Genomic DNA, 20,470 nt, shown 5'->3' with positions numbered 1-20,470 from the left:
GTATCATTTACGTGGGGTAATTAGTTCATAGTGAAGTTGGAAAGAATACAGAATTCCCCGCTGCTCTGAATACTTGGGCTTCTAGAGTGGAAAAAGGACAACCAGATGTTTTACCCTACAATGAAATTGCAGACCGTCCGAGCCTAATTCAGCTAATTAACTAGGAAGTATGCTCAATGGCAAATTACTCACAAATCCGTTCTGTTTCCTGCTCTCCTTTGACTGCGCCCCGGTCAACGGAGCCACACGCAGCTCATCCGGTCATTCACCTTCACAGAGTGGAATGACACTCGTTGTTTTAAATACTGATTTAGTGGATCATAAATCGCGATACGCAGCCGTTGGAACATTTTTCTAGGCTGATCAAGAGCCACCCGTAGCCGGAATAGAGCTCCTAATGTGACCTGCTGAAAAACTCTGATTGCGCTCATTCCAAGCAGAAAGTTACGGCAAACGATTCTTTCGCCATATAAGTGCGCTAACCAATAGAAGCGACGACAAATCATGCTTTCTCGGACGATCAGTCACCATCTACGTATCTGCACAGCAACTTATTCCTGCGCCCAAAATACGCATACCTGCATTCGGCACTCGATTATAGGTACCGCATATATCGGTTAGCGTGTGAGAAACATCGAATGCAATTTACTCACCTCGAATCTGAAATAGAAAGCCCAAGACGATTCGGCTAGTTTGTATAGTACATCTATTTTTTTTATCTGTTTATTTTCCTTAGATTCTGCCAACCGGGTACACAAATGCAGAGGGAGCGGAGAACAACGCAGATCACGCGCCACGCACGAAAGAGTGGATTTTGGGCAGTGAACACGCCTATCTGGAGAGGGTAATTTGGCTTCGCTTTTGAAACCTGTCTAACATTTTTTACTGACGAAAGTGTGGAAGTCATGTTTATTTTTACTTATTTGTTTATTTATTCATAGGGTACCCTAGGGCCCGAAACTGGCATTACACAGGGGGGACGAGGTAAAATATATCAAAAATACAATTTTATAGCCATCCAAAGGAAATAATGCAATGGAAATACAATAACTACCCAGGATTTACACCGTCAATTGGAAGTAGAAGTAGTCATTGTAAACAAATACAAGATCGCATAGTGATCAATATCAGGCGGTGTATTATTGTACAGGCAAGATTAATCATTGTTACAGCGTTAAAAAAGTCGAAAGAAAGAAAACACATGCGAAGAAAGTTAGATATTGTTTTGAGTCTTTTGAAAGACAAGGAGCGCTGTTTGAAAGGCCGAAGCGCCTGTTTACGTCCAAATGTTTCCAGGCAAATAATTCTATTCGTTTATTGCTAGTACAGGAGAAGAGGCATGACGCGAGGCTGGGCGCGGCATTATATTATATGAAATTGGGCGCCTTATATTCTTGTTCTTCAACTGTGCTGTAGAAAAGACATGAAGACAAAATCAAGGTTAAGTTCGTTAAAAGACTGTTGTGCCCCGATAAAAATGATACCAATGTTATCACAGACCTCAAAGAAATTTATTTATTTATTTATTTATTTATTTATTTATTTCTACATACTGCAGCCCCATGGGGCTATCACACTAGTGGGGCATACACAGCATACATCGCCCGTACAACGTACACTAAAATCGTTCAACAGAACCACACAAAAGGAAAAATAACGAACGCTCCAAATACACACTATATTGAACAGAAATAGTGACGGTATTGGTGGGTATTAAAAAACAGCGGAAAGAAATGCCGACAAAGAAAGAAAGCGGGTGGAGTCAGCAAGTAAGTTCCATTGCCCTACAACGTGTGGAAAAAAATCTGTATTTGAAAGTGGTGGTGCGGGTGAAGTAGGGGTCAGGTTTAACTTGAACTGGCTTCTAGTGGTGTGTGGTTCGGCAAAAGCTCCACCAAACCTTGATGAGAAACACACAGGCACATGATGGCTTTTGGCATTTTAAGAGATAAAAATCACGGTAGTGCTCCTTGCATGAGTGCAAGACACATTTGTCGAGAAAAACTTAAATTAAAATAGGCGTCACACATGCGCACTCCCACTTGTCTTGTGGCACTAGCGCACGAACAGGTTGACGCATCTACCCCTCACGAAGGGCTTCACCTGGTACGGTAGCCTCTCCTGGTCCACGATCTCTGCATCGTAATTGAGATATTAAACAAAACGTACTAAGCAGTGGCCACTCTCCGGCAACTTTCGGGCTATTTCTCTATGACGTCACGGACGCTGGTTTGTAGGCGTGGCGGCCGCCGACCTAATGCACCGCCGAGGAACGTGCCTCGGAAATCGTAGTGGGCTCTCTGGGTGCATGGATCGTATAGCTCGAATTATAGCATGCAGTTAAAACAACGATAAAACGAGGATGTTGTGCTGGCCAATAGTACGTCACTCCTGCCCATATTACGTCACTGTGGGGCGAAAGTTGAGTTTTTCAGTATTGCATTCTTTGGGCTAAAAAAGCGCCTTTCGTGGCTGGAATGAAGCCGATTGAGTTGCAAAAGGCTGGTTCTTTCAAACTGAGAAAAGTTTTATTTTGTCCTCGTGGCCCCTTCAAGTTACAGGGAGCACAAATTTGGGGAGCACCAAGATAAGAGCACGGCAGAGGTATCCGTTATATCGAAGACACGTATTTGGAGAGGATTGTAGCACCATAGCGATAGGCCAGTTGTCTTACCAGCGTTTCGATCGCTCGAAGAAACTGACAGCCGGGCTACTCTTGGAAAGCTTGCAACGCTTCAATGCAAGAGGGAAAACAAGGCTCTCCCATACCAACACACCGTGAGTTGACTTCAAAATATCGAAACAATCTCGGCTCACAAATACATTGACTTCAATAGAGGAAAGTCAACTTGAAATGGACATCTGCCCGTATGTTTTGCCTGCTTATCCCTAAAAACTCCCTTCTTAGTCGTAGATAGTATTGGCCCCAACACTGCGCTTCTGGCGCTTTCTCATAGGCGAGAACGGACACACGAATGTACGTAGGCTAGGTGCATAGCAGAGCCGTAAGTACCGACTAACCTGTACACACACTTCTGGTACACGAAGCAGTGCAGTTTTAGAAGTTGTTTTCAGTAACTCAGCAAATGTGACGTTAAAATCCCCTGAGGATGCAACCATTGGCCGAACCTGGTGCATTGCGGATAGACCCTATGGCGGCGCCACCGTCACAACGGAACCCGCCGCGGTGGCCCTGTGTCTAAGGCGTTGTGCAGCTGAGTCCAATCACGCGGTTTCGATTGCCGGCCGCGGTGGCTGCTTTTCAGATGGGGGCGAAAAGCGAAAACGCCAGTGTATAGAGATTTAGGGGCACGTGAAAGATCCCCGGGTGGTCAAAACAAATCCCGAGCCCTCTACTACTCCGCACTTCACAGCCCAGGCGCAGCTTCTGCGATTTAAGCCCTATAGTCCAATCAATCAATCAATCAATCAATCAATCAATCAATCAATCAATCAATCAATCAATCAATCAATCAATCAATCAATCAATCAATCAATCAATCAATCAATCAATCAATTAAACAACCAACAGTCACAAGGTTTTGAAACAGGTGCCCATCGTACCTCACCAGGGCATTTGCATTGGAAGGCGCCTTGTACGACGTGCGAACGCGAGGTCCTGAGGTGCCGTCTTTCTAGATGCGCTTTCATAAACCAAGAAGGAAGCCGCGCGTGTAAAAGCCGGGCGCGTGCTCGAAGGCTACTCCCTCCAAGGCCATGCTGACTACACACACAACGGATGTGATCCTGGGCGAGAAGCGGAGCGCATCGCGTACGCTGCCATTTCTGCGCCGCCTACGCGCTCTCCAAGTGATGCCATTTCTATGGAATATCAGGACAATGGGACAAGTTTGTATGCTGTAAATTTGGGTATCCAGCAATTAAATTAACGAGCGAACCCAAGCCCCCACACAGAAGCCAGCATGCATAAATAGACGACTCTCAAAAGAAAGACCACTATTCAATCTGTCGTGGTTAATAGAGTGAAAATGAAAAGGACTGGCACAGGAAGGACGCAGGAACATTTTACCTGTAAAAAGTTGAAATATAGGAGCTGCAAGGCAGTTTCTTCACTTCGTCTTCCGGAGTACTCGCATCAGACGATGAAGAAAATTAACCTCCGACGAGCTTGTGCTTGCTGCCTAACGTAAAACGCCTCTGGAAGTGCACGCGCCGTAGCCTGGCTGCTCGTTCCAATAATCCTCATTTGCCAGCAGGCCTTCAAAGAAACCTTGGGTATGGAGATTTCTCGCGACGCCTCTTTACTCCATGGTTACGTGAAGTCCGCTTTTGACCTTTAACGACAAGTTATACGCTCAACAACAAGACACATATGTGGTGTCTTGTTATGGACTGGTAATCCTACTTATATAATCGGTCGCCTATAGACCGTTGTCTTAAACTACACTGAAATATGGGAGAGGGCGTACACGGCAGCTTTTTAGATATGTTGACGAGTTTTGATTGTGTTAAGAATACAAGGAATGCCTCCATAAAACAGCATTTAGAAACCTTCTCACAACGAGGCAAGGGCAGAGCTTTCAGAATTTTTTGCAACTGCCTCAGATTCTTTGCTATTTCTGGACGTAAGCTTAAGCTATACAAAAAATCACGCCTTCTGCCGTTATACCGCATTTTTGTGATTCTAAGCACCCCCCCCTCCCGTACTTTAAACAAATTCCCAAAAAAATTCCCCCGCATTTCCCCGAGGGGGAGAATGTGAAAGTGCGAATGCACGGTTGTCGGCCCGCTTGCGGCGCTTGCGCTCGGCCCCCGCAGCCCACCGCCTCGCCGCCTTCTCTTCCATCTCTTCCATTGGGTTTGTAGTATCACGTGTACACCACGCAGTTATCAAGCCGCTATAACGCCGCTGAGTCGCCAACGCACGCCGCTGACGACGTAGTTTGAATGCGTTAAAGATATAAGGCGCGTCACTAACACTGATATCAGCGTCGCGTCCGTGGCTTGGTCGATAGAGCGTCGCGCTGCGGCCGCAAAGTCCTCGGATCGAAACCTGGCGCCGGATGCTGTTTCTTTGTTAAATATAGAGGAGCACTGCGGACGCCGCCGCCGCCGCCGGCGGTGGATGGTTTGGGGTCGCTTATAAAGTGCATTCGCACTTAAAAAGTTTGCTTGCGAATCTAAGAACCCCATTTTTTGCAAGGAATCGTGTGTCGCCCAGGCCACGAACCGTGCTTGCTCTCTCGGTTGGGGAGCCCGAGCTTTCACAGCGGCGTAATATTTGGCTTCTCGTGCGTGGCCAGGCTAGAGATCCTAGCCCGGCTGCGTCTCGTGTCTCTGTGTTCCAACACTACGCGACGGGAAAGCTGGAGAACGAGAAATTAGCGCTGTTGAAAAGTCATTTATGCATCGTTTAATTACAAACCACTTCGATGCAATAGAAGACGACTTGCTGTGGGATACTCAGAGCGGCGGCTGAAGTGGTGGGACGCACTCGAGTGGTAGTGATAGTTACTGAGTACCAGATGTAAGCGGTGGGCTCGAAGTCTGCGCTTCCTTTTTAATGTTCGCTGAATAAAAAATTATACATTTTACCCGTCTCCTCTTGATACCGCTGCGAAAAATAAAGGAGGGAGGGTCTAATTCGAGATTTTTCAAATGTAAGCACCCCCTCTTACTTTGGGCATCGAGATCGTAGAAAACAGGGGGTGATTAGAATCGAGTAAATGCGGTATATTGTCCGAGAGCACGAAAGGGCCTGATTGTCGTGGATAAACGCGCTTTAAGATTGCAAAAGGGCCGTCCGCGATTTTGTACATACAGGCGTATCCCCAAGTAGTGCAAGCTAGCTTTAATAAGCAATTCACCAGGATTTAATTGGCAGGTTTTTCGGGGCTGTGTCGAAAGCCGTTACCCAGATGCTATTTCGGAACCAAAACGGCACATAGAAAAAGGGCTTAGCAAGTGGAGGGACTGGCCGTGGGCAAAGTTGGGCCTCTTATGCAGAGAACGTGTCTAAGCGAAATGGCAAAGCCTGTCGTGATATCAGATCTTTTCTGCGCCCCACAAGATCGGCCTGGCCTGCCTACTCTTTTGTGAGAGAGTAAGAGAAAGGGTGGCTGCCACCCCGAAAATATGCATACCTCCATCTAACGACGACGATGGTTGGATGCAAAGCTTTCTCATGAGGTATTCCGTGGTTGTCATCTAAGTTTGGACCTTGACTCGCAGATGGTTTGGATGTTCGATCGCAGCGGCTTTGACTTTCACCATTCGCCATTGGATTTCGTGCGAAGGTACTTTCGTTCAGCAATTGTCCTAATTATACGGAGGGGGGAATAATTTTTCAGTGTCCAATTTTGAACGTCCATGCAGCCTTCTCTATGTCCAAACTGCTTTGACCGTGAAAAGATCGTGCAGTCGGTTAGACGTCGTCTCCATAACGCGAGGGACCGAAGTTCGATTCCCACCGCGGAGCGCTTTTTTTTTCTTCACTTCAATCCCCATCATCAATACCGCTGGGAAAAGTAAGCTTTCCTGCAGTGCGGTCACTGGTGGGCACGGACGCCATCAGTGGCAGAAAATAAAAGCTTATCTTTAAAACGCACCAAGGATGCTAGGGGAAGACATAATGGAACAAATAGCGCTGACCTTAACACGACGACCACAGCATGAGGTACAGGTATTTTGTTCCGCGCCAGATAAGCTTGGAAGCATGTGCAATCGGGTTGATAAAGCGATGTAGACCGAGATAATGGGCACTAGTAAAGATATTGGTTGTGGTGTTGCGCAGATGCGAAATTTTGTGAAGTGCTCTGTTGGTATTCCATACAAGGTCCCGCTTACTTGCGAAAAGGTGTACATAGGGCAATCAGGACGATGTCTGACTGAAAAGCTGAAGGAGCACCGTGTGCTGGTCAGCAGACAGCTATTTCTGGCAATCTGGCACAGCATTGCGCCAAGTACAAATGCACTCCGGATTTCCCAAACACGAAGCTGCTTTTTAAATCACGGGACAGAGTTACAAGGGAACTCTGCGAAGCATTTTCTATGGTTTCTGGCATCGAAGGTGATTGCGCCAGTGCCTCGTCAGTTTTGTTGCTTGAAAGAGAGACTAAGGATCTAAAAAAATGTTGTATGAAGTGATATGACTCGCACGTGCACTGGGAAGTGATACGAGGTGGCAGGGGTATTATATGTTGTCTTGTTCATTAAACTTTTCACAGTTGCTAGTAGCGCATCTTCCGTTTCGTGTGTCCTTTTCCCTTCTATGCTGCGGTCGTCGTGTTAAGTTCAGCGCTATTAGTTCCATTATGTCTAGGTATCAACTAGCCCAACACCAAGCTTTATTGAAGCTAGGGCAAGGTTTCTTATCTCCACACAATGAGCAGAGTTTCAAAAATGATTTGGGATGATAAGGACTTGGTTTAGCACGAAGAAAAATGCAGCATTGTCATTACTCGCGCCTTCCATGTTTTCCATCGTTGAAATATCTGCTTGTAATTTGATATGATGATTGATAATATCAGTGTCATTTGAAAAGCACAGTAATGACACCACTGAAGGCATTTAAATAGTCGCTACAGCACCCTAGTGACCGCAATGACCTATTATATTTAAAGGCCAACTGCACTAAAATTTCACTCTGGCCAAACTTTTTTGGACATGCAGTACCTACAACCAAACCATCGGGGACATGATTGGTAGCCCCGTGAAAGGCGTTGTTAATTAGTTAGCAATGTTTAAATTATCTCCGTCGCAGAGCACGCCGCACTTGCCAGCGGATCGTGCAAAGAGCCGCGAAGCGGAACGGACGACCGAGTGCTTTGTCCTCCGGCCACACAGGAGAGCCAGTCGAGTTCTGCTTGGCGAGCTTATCCTAGGGCTGCTGCGAGCGAGGAGCGCGGTGCGCAAGTTTGCTCCGGCCGGCCGGCCGTTCGCTCGCCGGCTGCAACGTCATTTCAGCATGTGAAAAAATCATCAGCATTGAAGTTACGCAAAACTTGTTGTATTCCGAAGCTCGGAAACGGCATTCAATGCTTCCCTCAGGAAGCTATGCTGACGTTGCTCGCAAGGGGCGGGGCGGCGTCAGGTTTCGGTGGCGACCCAGTGCATCGACGCTGACCTGGCCCCATCCCTGCCCCCCACTTGTCTGGCGTCGGCTACCCAGAACGTCTCGCAACAGCCTCTGGACTCCACAGCAGCTGAGGTGGCAAATAATGCCGTTGGTGAAGATGGCTTGCCTTCTGCTATTACTGCGCCGATACCCGTGAACAGAGTTAGCATGGAAGTGGAAGGCGCTGTCTCAACTTTCACACCCACACTGCCGCTGCAGCCTTCACTGGCACGCACGGAAAACATGATTGGCACTCCCAAAAATGTCCTCCAAAGGGAGCCAGATCCGGCATCTACCCCTTTGCCGCCATACGAAGAAATGGACGTATCGCCCACGTCAGCTCGGTCAGCTTTTCAGCCAAACAAGAAGCGTGGCAACATGGGCCGTGGGAAGAAACCAGGTCTGCGTATCACTAACCCTAGCAAAGACTCAGTGACCTAGATAAAACCACTGACACACGCACACACGTGTTTGCTGCATTTTATCTTTAAACACCTATGACAATACAAAGCATTACACAATGGAATCGCAGGGGCCTAATGAAAAACCTTAGATGATATATAATTGAATTCTTCATAAAAACGAATCAGCCATCCTCTGTCTGTAGGAAACACACTTAAACTCAAAAGAAACAAACTTTCTAAACCGCTACTCTATGCTTAGGAAAGATAGGGATATCTGTTCTTACTCGTCTGGTCGTGTCGCAATTATCGTACAGCAATTTATTCCTTGCCCATTTGTTCCTTTAACAAAAAGCCTTCAAGTAGTTGCTGCAAGGGTAATAATCTCCAACAGATAAGTAGCGATAGATCCAATATACAGGGTGTCCCAGCTATCATGCACCAAGATTTAAAAAAACGAGTAAAGGCGTAACTCGAAGAAAACCTAGTGCATAATGTTTGCAGTACTGTGAAGAAGCGGAGAGTAATTTTTTCGTTAATGAGGCTTAATTAACTAATTGTAATTAATTATCTAGCTCGAGAAATACTGTCCTAATCACTAAAGTGTCAATGAGGCACTTGTAGGTAACCATGAGGGGCATCTAACTGCGGTATTTTCAGCGATGAACTAATTGCGTACACATTTATTCTGACTGATAAAGGAAACCCGCGAAATATGAAAAATACCACGTGACGGCGCCTCCGCGCGCACCCTAAAGCAACGCCCTCAAACAGGCTGCCTCTGAGTTAGCCAGAATGAAATAGACAAAAGAAAGAAAGAAGAAATCGCGACCGAGTTTGTTCCTTATCTGCACGCAGGTCCCGCGAATCTTGCTGCTGCTGCTCCTTCCATGCATGCTATTATCAAGGTGATGCGCTGTCTCTTCGGGCGGGTAACACGCGAAGCAGTTGCTTTCAATCAGCTTTGTATGGGGACGCTGCTTTACAATGTGCGCGTAAGCGTCGTCACGTGGTATTTTTCATATTTCGCGGGTTTCCTTTATCAGTCAGAATAAATGAGTACGCAATTAGTTCGTCGCTGAAAATAGCGCAGTTAGATGCCCCTCGTGGTTACCTACAAGTGCCTCATTGACACTTTAGTGATTAGGACAGTATTTCTCGAGTTAGATAATTATTTACAATTAATTCATTAGGTCTCATTAACGAAAAAAATTACTCTCCGCTTCTTCACAGTACTGCAAACATTATGCACTAGGTTTACTTCGAGTTACGCGATTTTTCTTTTTTTAAATCTTGGTGCATGACAGCTGGGACACCCTGTATATTCCCCCTATTTTCGGCTATCGAGTTCTGAGTTCGCATGTTCGATTAATCAGCTACCAGACAAATACATATTGGTGGGTGACACCCATAGTAAACTTTGGGGCTCTTAACGCGAAGCAATTAGCAATCGGCTACGCCGTTCTTTTCCGTTTCTTCGTTGGAACGGCGACTCCACACCTCATGGGAGCGACCAGTTCCCTGTCAGTCTGAAGGGCGTAGATAAATTTCCCCACAGTTCCAGGTACCATAAAATATTTAAAGAAGCTCGCGCTGACTGGGTGGCTTTCACGCAAAAGTCACAACTATCCTACACATCCATACAACACTTACAGATCGAAGAAGCTTGTAGCATCTTTATCACACACATTGCTGATGCTGCTAGGGGTTCTATCCCTCAGAACTCTGGCAATCTACAAACCCCAGGAGGCCTTAGTAGAATGCAGTGTGTAGAGATGTATGTAAAGGCCAAAACAAGCCTGGGGTAACCTTCGCAAGTACCCAACTGCACAGAACCTCATTGCCTTTAAGCGTGCCAAGGTAGTTGGAAAGCGTATTCGCCGAGAGGCAAAAACATGCAGCTCGAGGGCTTTTGTAGTGTCAATTAATTCCTATGCTCACACAAGCCAAATTCTGTAACAAAAAAGAAAATTAAAAGAACACAAAACAAACCACTTACCCCTTGTGAACACCTAAGGTGGTATATTAGAAGGTCAGGCAGACACACTATCTAAATACTTGGAACCTGCATCAAGCTCTCCAGACTACAATTGTCCATTTTCCCTCCTTGAGCTGAAAGTTGCCTTGGCAACGTGTAAGTCATCAGCACCAGGTTCTGACCAGATTACATCAACACCCTCATGTCGATACCCTCGAAGCCCTCCTGTTTTAATAAGATATGGTTTGTCGGGTATTTCCCAAGGGCTTGGAAGAAGGCAGTTGCGGTGCCGTTGCTAAAACAAGGAAAAGATGCCTTCTGTCCCACAAGATAGCGGCCAATTTCCCTAAAGAGCTGTCTAGGAAAGCTGTTCGAAAAAATGGTGAATAGAAGACTTGTGTATCTTTTAGAATACCATGGTATTCTGGATAATAGCCAGGCAGGTTTCAGGGTGAGGAGATTTACGGCCGACTAGCTTGTGGTTTTGGAATCGTACGTCACAGATGCGTTTATACACAGGCAGCACTGTATTTATTTATTTATTTATTTTCCCTCAAGGTCAAGAGGCATTAAAGAGGGGAGTGGGTAGAGAGAAACAGTGAAAATAACGACACAACGCAAGAACAAAAGGAGAACGATAGTTACACAGTCAGCACGTTTCTGGTCATACAATGTTAGCTATTGCGTTCTTAAAAAGGTTGAAGTCTCGAAAGGTTGCTGTCGGGTTTGGAAGGCCATTCCATGCCTTCGATGTACGTGGCATAAAAGACTGCGAAAAGAAGTTATTTCTGCAGGAAGGAATGCCGACTTTGAAGGCGTGATACAAACGTTGTGAAATGTGATGTGGATGGATTATGAATTCATTTTGTAAGAAGGCATGGTGGTAGAGCTTGTGAAAAAGACATAAGCGGGAAACTTTACGGCGTGATGCAAGGAATGGTTGACTAAGGTCTGCTTTCATGGATGATATGCTTGCGGTGGGATTGTAATTACATGTAATGAAACGAGCCGAGTTATTCTGAACCATTTCTAGCGACTGTATTAAATTGACGTGAAAGAGATCCCATATTGCTGCTGCATATTATAGTTTTGTGCCAATTAGTGTTTTGTATAGGAGTAATTTTAGAGTGGAAGGGGCTTTTGAAAAGTTACGGCGTAGGTACCCAAGCATGCGGTTGGCGTTGTTAATTACATAGGCGTTATGAACGTTCCAGGTTAGGTTAGTTGTGATCTGCACACCAAGGTATTTATAAGAGGGTACATTTTCTAACGGGTTATTACCTAGGTAGTACGCAGGCGGTGTGCTAGGAGACCTAGTTACACGCATGAGCTTACACTTATTTGGGTTTAATTCCATCAACCAGTTATTACACCATTCTGAAATCGCATTAAGATCTGACTGAAGAATATGTAAGTCGTTATTGCATGTTATTTCTCGGAAGATCACGCAGTTGTCAGCAAAAAGATGAATGTTGCTAGTAACATTGGAGGGTAGATCGTTAATGTAGATTAAAAAGAGGAGCGGACCAAGAACTGAGCCTTGTGGCACACCAGAGCGCACTGCACTTAGCTCAGATTCTTTATCGTTAGCGCTGACGAATTGGGAACGGTGAGTTAAAAAAACATTCGATCCAGGTTAAGAGTTGTGAATCTAGATTAAGAAACCGGAGTTTAAGCAACAGAAGTTTGGGCCATACTTTGTCGATAGCTTCGCTGAAATCTAAAAATTTGCAATCTGGCTGTGATGAACGATCGAGAATAACGTTTAATTTGTGCGTAAATGACGCCAGTTGTGTTTCGAATGAATATGATTTACAAAAGCCATGTTGGGATGGTGTAAAAAAAAGAATTCGTCTCGAGGAAGTTGGCTAAATGGGAATACAAAATGTGTTCAAGAATCTTACATGGAATACTACCAAGCGAGATTGGACGATAGTTAAGTGGGCACTGCTTGTTACCAGATTTATGAAATGGAACAATCTTCCCAACCTTCCAGTGCGATGGCAGAGAACCTTCGGTGAGGGACTGCTGAAAAATCATTGATAGAAAGACTGAAGAATAATAAAGTGTGCCCACCAAGAACTTGGGACTGCGGAGAGCGGACTGCGGCTCTGATAAAAAGTGAGTTTTCAGCAATTTTGGCGTTGATTATTCAAAAATCGAAGTAGCGAATTGTGAGTGTAACCTTTCGAGAATCCCCGAGGGAAGGTTCAGACACGACGGACTTGACTTACACGTGAAACAAGCATCGCAGGACTTGACAACCCTGGGCGATTCACGTACAACAGGAGACCACAACTCGCCTGCGGAACAAGGAAACAACGACAACATCCCGGGAGAAGACTCTCCAAAGGTGAAGAATACAAGAACAGCAGGCGGTGAGCGTCAATTTTCTTTGCATCAACAGCAATATTGCATCAACAGCAAAATCAACCTAGGTTCTGTGTCATACCGCCCTCTACGCAACAAAAAACGTATTTTCGAAGCTGAAAACTACATGCAAACGTTGCGAAATGGTTGAATGAGGAATTGTAGAGCTCGAAGACAGTCTGTGGACGTTTATTGCACGAAAAACGGCCTCAGAAATCGAGAAAAAGCCCAAAAAGTTGTCATGCACGCTTGAGAGAAAAACAAAAAATAAATAAACATGGGCGCAGCCATGTTTGAGAAACAGCGTGGCTAGACCAGAAATACGGTTCTGCCAAATTTGGCAGGAAAAGGAAAAAAAGCGACTTAAGGAGGCAGCAATTAACCCAACTGAAGGAAACGAAAAAGACTTTGCAAAATGAAAAGAAGTAAAAGAAAAAACAAGGGAAAAGAAGAGAACCAAGAAAGTGGAGAAATGACGACGCCAACAGACATAGAATACGAGGACGGGAACAGTGAGTCCACTCCATCGTGCTTCGACAGCCCAAGCAAGAACAACAGAGGGGCATCAGATGGAGAAGATGGGGGACAGAAGACCAACTGCTCGAAATACAAAACGACAACAAAAATGAATGAGCTGTCTCACTGTGCTACGGCCACGGCCGAAGGCAAGCAGAACCAGGACGGTGGGCAAAACACGGCAGAGGACTACCCACCCTTCGATAGCTCAGGAGAGCGTGAAGAGGCTTCCACTCTGAGGGAACGACTTCAAGAAGTAGAAAGGGTAGTAATAAAAAAATTTATTGATCTTCGATTCCAATGCAACAAAAGCACAAGAATGGCATCTTTAACAGATTCGTTATTAGAGGACTTCCTCAGCATGAGACAGGTGTGTCTCGACATGGTGGAGCAGAACTGTCGACTTCGAAGCAAAGTGGAAGGACTTACTGAGGCACTGGCAGCACAAGGTCAAAGACACGCTGTGGACTACAGCAAGGCATTACAGAAGGCCCCCCCAGTTGAATATTTCGAAACAGCGAAAACGACTGAAGAGCAACGCACAGGAGCACTTATTCTAACTGCAGCCATCCTAAAACCAGCTGCACTAGAAAACTTGATTAAAAGGAACGTCGGCCTTTGCCAGCTTGGTCTCAGGAATGTCAAGCTCCGCCAGAGCAAGGAAGGAGTGATTGTGTCCTCTACATCCGCAGAAGGGCTGAAACGACTTGAAGAGCACATAATGTTGCGACTGGCCACCCGAGCGCAGTCACCGGTGTAGCGATGTTGCCTTGCTCCGTCCGCTATCGACGCGGCGCAGAGCAGAGCGACGAAGTCCTCGAGCCGACGAAGAGTTGAAGTAACATTTATATACAGTATATACAGGGTAAGCAAACGTTACATGACTCGCACAAAGGCGACAGCACCCTTTTCACTCGGTGCTTCCGAAGAGACTGGTGCCGGAGAGAAGCCGCCGAGGAATGCCGACGATGAGAGCCTCCGGGCTTCTTTTATAGCCCGGGAAGTTCGTTGTGGCCCCAAGAAGTTCGAAAAGCTCCAATCAGGGCTCTCGCTGCCTGAAGTTTGAATTCCGACGAATGGTAGCGAAGCGGTGAGTCAGGTGGGCCGCCAATGGGGAAAGGGAGGGCGATGCCCCCGCCGTCTCCATGACCTCGCCTCCGGGCGTAGCGACATGCCCTTGTTTGGTCGTTCTGAGATGCGGGATTCGGCCGCGCCGCAGCGACGAAAGGGAGAGGCGTAACTCAGCCTCGCTGTCGGCGCGTCGCCTCGTGCAACGCCTTTGGGCCAGGCGCTCTGGCACAACAGCACCCCCGCCGCCAGACAATGCGCCGGGAAGACGAGCTGCTTCCACGTTGCTCGGATGCTGGGCGCGCTCGTTCGCCAGGCTCATCCAGGTCCACCTCCAGTGCCCCAGGAAAGGGCGGCTCCACCAAGTTCCTCTCCATGAAAGGGTACCGCCCGCCAGGTCCGGATCACAGGTACCTCGCCGTGCTGCCAGGTGTCTCGAGCAGCTTCGTCCGGCTCTTCTGTTCTGTCCTCGGCCCCGGTGCTCATCGTTCTGGAGCTTGCAAAGGACCGACCGACAACATGCAACACCAAGCGCACGCAAGCACCCTCTGTCCTCTGTCAGAACACCAGACTCTAAAGCGTGACAAACTCTCCTAGCTAAGTATCTATCCCCAAATTTGGACCCTCTACACCAAGAGGCCCATGCGGGACGTAAAACTCTTCAAAGAAGAACTCACACTAAGTGTCAAACGTAACACACGACATTAAATGATAACTAAGGTTGATTACTTGAAATCACGCGGTGCGGAAATAATCAACTGAGGCAGCAAATGAGGGAAATAATTTTGCTCCCATCTACCTGCTAAGATAAAAGCTGCTCACGAAGAGGCGAAATGAAAGACACGGGGAGGATGAACGCAGCCTTACTTAGAACGCACGGCTTAATGCGTCTGCGTTAGCGTTCAACTTTCCTTTCTTGTAGCGAACGACAAGATTGTGCTGCTGGAGTATCATACTCCACCTTAGCAAACGACCGCTTTTAGATGACATGTTATTTAGCCAGGTTAGCGGGCAATGATCAGTTTCCACAACAAACTGGGAACCGGCTACATAGCACGCCAGCTTCTGTACTGCCCACACGACGCAGTCACATTCCTTTTCGGATGTACTGTACGCATCTTCCCTGCAAGTTAGCTTGCGGCTTAAGTACAAAACTGGTCGTTCCCGGCCATTCGCATCCTCTTGGCATAGTACAGCTCCCATGCCACGATCGCTCGCATCGCACTGAATCACGAAACCCTTCGAAAAGTCGGGGGCCATTAGGACTGGCTCCTCGCTCAGTGCTCGTTTGAGCGTTTGAAACGCGTCCTCCTTCTTGGTGTCCCATGCCACCTTTACTGGCTCAGTCTTTCTGAGAGCGTCAGTTAAAGGACTAGCCAGTGTGGAGTAATCTCTCACATAATGCTGGTAATATCCAGCCAAACCCAAAAAAGCCCTTATCTCGGACTTAGTTGTTGGTCGGCGATAGTTTAGAACCGCGGCTACTTTGATTTCCGACGGTCTGCGTCGGCCGCGCCCCACTACATGTCCTAGGTAAGTCACTTCGGCGCAACCTAGGTGACATTTCGACGGTTTGACTGTTAGGCCGGCTTCTTTGAGCCTGCTCAGCACGACTCGTAAGTGCTCTACATGCTCCTCCCATGTGTTCGAAAAGATGGCGACATCATCGAGGTAAGGGAGCGCGTACTCTGACAGGCCGCGAAGTACATGATCCATTAGTTTCGAAAAGCAATACGGCGCGTTCTTGAGACCGAAGCTCAACATGACGGGACGGAATGTTCCGAACGGGGAAACGAACGCAGCGTATCTGCTGGCACGCTCAGAGAGGGGCACTTGCCAATAGCCTCGTACGAGGTCTAGTGTGGAAATGTAATTCGCCTTGGATACGGTCTCCACCCGCTCCTCGAGGTTCGGAATCGGATACGTCTGGTCTCGGGTTATCGCGTTGAGGCGCCGGTAATCGACGCACGGCCTCGGGTCCTTTCCAGGTACTTGAACTAGTATTAGAGGGGAGGTGCAATCGCTCTCACTCGGGACAATGACCCCAAGGTCACACATGCGCTTGATCTCGTCCGCCATAATCTGTTTCTGTACAGGAGAACATCGGTACGGCTTGCTACGAACCGGCTCGTCCCGCGTTAACTCAATGTCATGCTCGATTATCGTAGGCTTTCCGGGCCGATCAGAGAAAACATCCTCAAACTCGAAAATTATCTTCTCCAAGTCCTTCTTTTGCGCTTCGCTTAAGAGGGTTCTAACCTCACTTGCTCCCGCAGGAGATCCGAAGTGCCTTCCTTCAGGTCCGCAGAGGTCAGAATATCTGCGCCTTCCTCATCCTCGGCATTCAAAGCTATGTTCACCACAGCATGACGCTGAATGTAGGGTTTCATCAAAGTGCTGTGGTAGATGTTGTTCTGCCGTTTGCCTAGCTTTACTTCGTAGTTTGTGTCAGATAGCTTCGACACTACTTTTGCTGGCCCCTCCCAATGAACTTGTAGCTTATTTTTCTTCGAAGGGCGCAGCAGCATCACTAGGTTACCCACTTCGAACGTACGCTTCCTAGCCGACTTGTCGTAGTACGCCTTCGGCAATGCTTGTGCCGCCTTCATGTGGCTCTCAACAAGGTCTTTACTTTTCCCGAGCCTCTGCAGTAGGTTAAGAACGTACTCCACCACGTTTGGCTCCTCACTGTAACCTTCCCAAGACTCCGCAGCATTCGCAGCGGGGTTCTGAGACTCCGGCCGTACACCAGCTCCGCAGGGCTAAACCCCGTACTTTCGTGTGGAGCAGACCTTAAAGCGAACATAGCGGCAGGTACGCATGCTTCCCAATCGCGTTTTCGCTCAAAGCAGGGGGCTCGCAGTATTCGCTTTAACACTGAGTGCATTCGCTCCACTGGGTTGGATTGCGGGTGATAGATAGAGCTGTGCACTACTTTGATCCCGCACCTTTCAAAAAAAGTCGAGGTTAGGCAGCTAGTGAAGACGCTACCGTTTTCGCACTGAATTTCAACACGAAATCCGACACGAGCGAATATTGAAATTAGCGCGTCAACCACTTGAGGAGAATTGAGCTCTCTGAGTGGCACTGCTTCTGGGAACTTTGTCGCGACACAAAGGGCGGTTAGAATGTACCTACAGCCGTTCTCGGACTCGTGCAGAGGCCCAACAATGTCGATCACCAGCCGACGGAATGGTTCAGTTATGACTGGTACCAACTTCATAGGCGCCTTCCACTTATCCGTACTCTTGCCGACCCTTTGGCATGTGTCGCAAGAGCGCACAAAGCCTTCGATGTCTTTCCAGCATTTAGGCCAGTAGTACTCTAGCGCAAATCGAGCTTTTGTCTTTTTCAGACCGAGGTGCCCTGCCCACGCGTTTTCGTGCGCGAGTTCCAGTAGCTGACGGCGATACTTTTCCGGGATCAAAAGCTGCTCGTACTTCTGACCCTTTGCATCCCTGTAACTGCGGTACCGCAAGCCGGACTTCTCATGAAATGAAACGTTATTTTTCTTTGCGTCCTGTTTCACGTTCTCTAGCAAGGCTTTTATCGAGCTACCATTTTGCTGTTCTCGAATGAACGTTGCTCGATCCACCTTGATTAACTCATGCCAGCTGTCGGAGACTGGGGACAACGTATCGTTCGCCTCGCACGGCGGCGCCGCTTCGGTTTCTCTGCCGAAAGGGGTAACGCAATCCGCTTCGGCCGCTGGCGGTTCAACCAACCTATCGCGAGAGTGCGCGGTCGGCTCGCAGCTCGGGCTACATTTCTCCCCCGCCTTTACCGTTTCGCTCGCTGAAGTAGTGTCAAGTTCCTGTGAGAGCTTCCGCGCTTGCGATCTCGTGAGTGCCATGCACGCCAGACTGGTAAAGAACGATTTTCCCTGTTCTTTGAGCAGTTGCTCCGAGCTATTAGAGAAGAGATAAGGAAAATGCTCGGGGAGCGCTGCGGACACGGCCGCCTCGGTGTTAAGCTTACCAAAACCACCTTCAATGACGACCCTCGCAATCGGCAAGCAAACGCTCTGCTCCTCGGCAACTTGCCTTATCCACGCGCATTCTCCTGTGCAGTCGTTTGGAGAAACTAGTGACGGGTGGACCACGTCCATAGTTGCTGCAGAGTCTCGGAGTGCTCTGCACTTCTTGCCGTTCACGTTTATCGCCTGCATGTAGGGCTCGAGCAACCGCAGGTTCTTTTCGGTTTCGCGGATCGTAGCGAATGCAACCTTCTGTTTACAGTTTGCCGCGATGTGCCCTTCCTTTTTGCAGTTGTAGCAGATTATCTGCTTCCGCGACTCAAATGCCCGGGCGGCATCCGCGCGCTGCTTAGCATCGCTGTTCGATTTTCGAGACTCATCTATGCCTTCCCCAACAGTTTTTTTCGTAGGAGGTGAGTCTTTTCGAAAACTTCGACGCGCTAGCTGTTTCCCTTCTTCAGGCTTCTTCCTAAAAGCGTCCTTACCGTCCGCTTTTTCAACGCGCAACGCCTTATAATGCAACTTTCGGCGGGTGTAGTACTCCTCAGCTAACTCTGCTGCCTTGTTAAGCTTTACTTCTTGGAGCTTATCCTGCAGCCACAACCTGACGTCGTCTTCGACGCAGCGGTAGAATTGCTCAAGCGCTATGCACTCAACCACTTTGTCGCGGTCGTCATAGGCTTCCTCGCCTTTGAGCCACTCAGTTAGGTCAGCCTTCAGACGAAATGCGAAGTCTATATGCGACTCATTGCCCTTTTTCGCAAACCGAAACCTCTGCCGGAAAGCCTCAGGCGACAACCTGTATTTCCTCAAAAGAGCCTCTTTGACCTCGTCGTAGCTCTCAAAGGCCTCCTTCGACAGGCACGTTATCACGTCCGATGCCTCTCCAGGAAGCAGGGCTAAGAAGTTTTGCGCCCACAGAGACCATTCGATATCGTTTCGCTCACAAACGTGCTCAAACTTAACGAGGTACTTCGCCATGTCCTCGCCAATAACGAACGGAGGCAGTTGGTCCCGAATTCTCGGACCGTTCGCAGGGGCCGTTGGAGAAGCTACGCTAGGCGCCGGCGAGCCCTGCCGGAACTCTAACCGCTTCAACTCGAGCTGTCTTACGGCTTCCCGTTCCTGCCTTTCGGCTTCCTCCCTGCGTTCCTGTCTTTCGGCTTCCTCCCTGCGTTCCCGCCTTTCCGCCTCCTCGCGCTCACGGCGCTCTTTTTTTTCAGCTTCCTCGCGTTCGCGGAGCTCCTTCTTTTCGGCTTCGTCGCGTTCGCGGAGCTCTTTCTTTTCGGCTTCCTCGCGCTCAGGGCGCTCTTTGATTTCAGCCCTGGCCTCATTGACTTCCTCAGCCGTTACGTTCTCCTTCCGCACGATCTCAAGGATCGCATGCTTCCGTTTCGCACGGCCTAAGTCAAGACCCAGCTCCTCGCAAATTTCGATGAGTTCCTTCACTTTAAGGTCCTCCATCGTTTGCACTGGCCTCTTGCTGCTTACCCGCTTTAGAATTCCCTTGCCGCTCCTATACTATCGAGCTACTAGTAAGGCACGCGCAAGTAATTCTCTACGCTTCTTTGTTTACCTCTCGGCACTAGCTTTGGTTTCAAAACACTTGCTCTAGGCTTGAAACACTCAAAGCTATACACAGTGTTTTACACAGCCCTTCTCTAAAATACTATAACCTGTGCTAGAGAAGTCTGGTGAACTGAGAGAAAACGTCGAGCGCTTACCACACCAGGTAGTAGCTGTTGCCGGTCGATCCCGCAGCTGCCATCCACTTTTGCGACTGGCCACCCGAGCGCAGTCACCGGTGTAGCGATGTTGCCTTGCTCCGTCCGCTATCGACGCGGCGCAGAGCAGAGCGACGAAGTCCTCGAGCCGACGAAGAGTTGAAGTAACATTTATATACAGTATATACAGGGTAAGCAAACGTTACATGACTCGCACAAAGGCGACAGCACCCTTTTCACTCGTTGCTTCCGAAGAGACTGGTGCCGGAGAGAAGCCGCCGAGGAATGCCGACGATGAGAGCCTCCGGGCTTCTTTTATAGCCCGGGAAGTTCGTTGTGGCCCCAAGAAGTTCGAAAAGC

The 20,470-nt window shown here is 48.1% G+C and overlaps 1 pseudogene; it reads right to left on the bottom strand.

Moving 5' to 3' along the window:
• LOC144175672 (uncharacterized) overlaps positions 1-19,850 on the bottom strand; it is a 47,868-nt pseudogene extending 28,018 nt beyond the window's left edge.
• Between the last annotated feature and the right edge of the window lie 620 nt (positions 19,851-20,470).

The sequence above is a fragment of the Haemaphysalis longicornis genome, unplaced genomic scaffold (genome assembly GCF_048455015.1).
Source record: "Haemaphysalis longicornis isolate Haplotype H1 unplaced genomic scaffold, Haemaphysalis longicornis Haplotype H1 scaffold_3, whole genome shotgun sequence".
Classification (NCBI taxonomy): domain Eukaryota; kingdom Metazoa; phylum Arthropoda; class Arachnida; order Ixodida; family Ixodidae; genus Haemaphysalis; species Haemaphysalis longicornis.
The sequence above is the reverse complement of the archived record's forward strand: the minus strand, read 5'-3'. Positions and strand labels throughout refer to the sequence as shown.